We start from the raw sequence: 1649 nt of genomic DNA, 5'->3' as shown, positions 1-1649 counted from the left end.
AGAGAGAGAGAGAGAGAGAGAGATCTTAGCTAAAGAGAGAAAGAGAGAGAGGGGAAGGGAGGGAGGGAAGGAGGGAGGGACCGACAAACAAATTCAAAGGAAGATAAAGAGAGGGGGAGAGGTAAGAGGAGAAGCCACTTATGTCCCAGTGCTTAAGGGGAGGAGCAACCCTTGATTTTGCTGATTTTGGGTCAGGCTATGCAAATTTTATGTTGGCTGATTTTTGTCTAGTTTTTTGTCTAAAATTAGCATGGAGACAATTGAGAAAGTCTTTATTAATATTCTCCTCGTAAATTGCCTTTGAAAACATGAGGATGGGTTACTATATTGAATGTTCACAATAATTGTCGTTTTTGGCAAAATGTATTTTTTGGCAGTTTTTCCCCTCCTCCTTCCTTAGTTTTGATCCTTTTAACATGAAACTTTCATGGCAAGGCTGCCATGAATGTAACAGGGAGATATTTTGTGAAAAAAGAACACTTTTTCATTGGCAAGCGATTACAATACCTAAATCTAGAAAAAGTTTTTTTATACTTTAGAAAAATCATTTTTTTAAATATTCTTTTGCACTTATTGAAAAAAACTTGCTGTTACTCTGATAGGGTCTGATTCAGGTATTCTCTCACCAAATTTGGTCAAATTTGGTCAATATATAAGAAAGCCTTAGGGATTTGAAATTCATTGTTTATTTTCAAGATGGCGGCCGTTTCCATAGCAACCGCTTATAGCTATGCCAAAACAAAATTGCGTATCAAGAGATTTAATTATATCTAACTTATATGTGTATTTAGATTTGATCGCGGGCAACAAACATAGAAAATGATCCTCAAGGGTAGCTACTGCAATTCTAAATGATTTAAGGTTTGCTCATGAAATTTCAACTGTTCATTACTAACCAAACTAGGTATCGATGATGATAAACGAAGGCGGAAAAAAGGAAAATGGATTATATGTGATGCTGAAAGAAACTGCATTCATTCAACTAATCCTCCCTCTTTGATCTTCAGGAAAAAAAGAATTTTGAGTGGCGTTGAAATGAATTGGCGCCTCTACTCTTACACGCGCGCACACACTCACACAGTGGGTGGTTGGCGGGTGCTCTACTGTGGTTTGCTTCTTCTTTCCTATCAAACATATATCGTCCTTATCTCCCCTTCTTCTTTTTTTATGTTTGTTACTCTCTTGTAACACCTCTAATCTTCTGGCGCTCATATGACCTTACGCAGTTGCGAGCACCGTAAGACCTCTACTAAAACTAAAACTAAACACTCACACAATAACGTGTATACAAAGTTTTTCTTGTTCTTCGTCGGACTCTGGTCCTCGTGGTTTTGCTTCTATGTTTGCTTAGATGAAAGTTCCACTAAGAGATAGTCATTTCACGAACCTCAGAAACGACCGCGTTACACAAGTTGAGTGGCCTTACCTCGAATTGTGACTTCTGAAAACGTTCGCAGAATAATAATAATATGTTTTTTAATAAACCCCGTGGAACGAGAGGCTTAATCACAGATTTTTCTCTCACCTTTATAGTAACAGTGAGGGGCATTTTGAGTCTATCTATCTATCTATCTATCTATCTATCTATCTATCTATCTATCTATCTATCTATCTATCTATCTATCTATCTATCTATCTATCTATCTATC

Source organism: Aplysia californica, unplaced genomic scaffold, assembly GCF_000002075.1.
Source record: "Aplysia californica isolate F4 #8 unplaced genomic scaffold, AplCal3.0 scaffold00612, whole genome shotgun sequence".
Lineage (NCBI taxonomy): Eukaryota > Metazoa > Mollusca > Gastropoda > Aplysiida > Aplysiidae > Aplysia > Aplysia californica.
Note: the sequence above shows the minus strand (reverse complement) of the source record.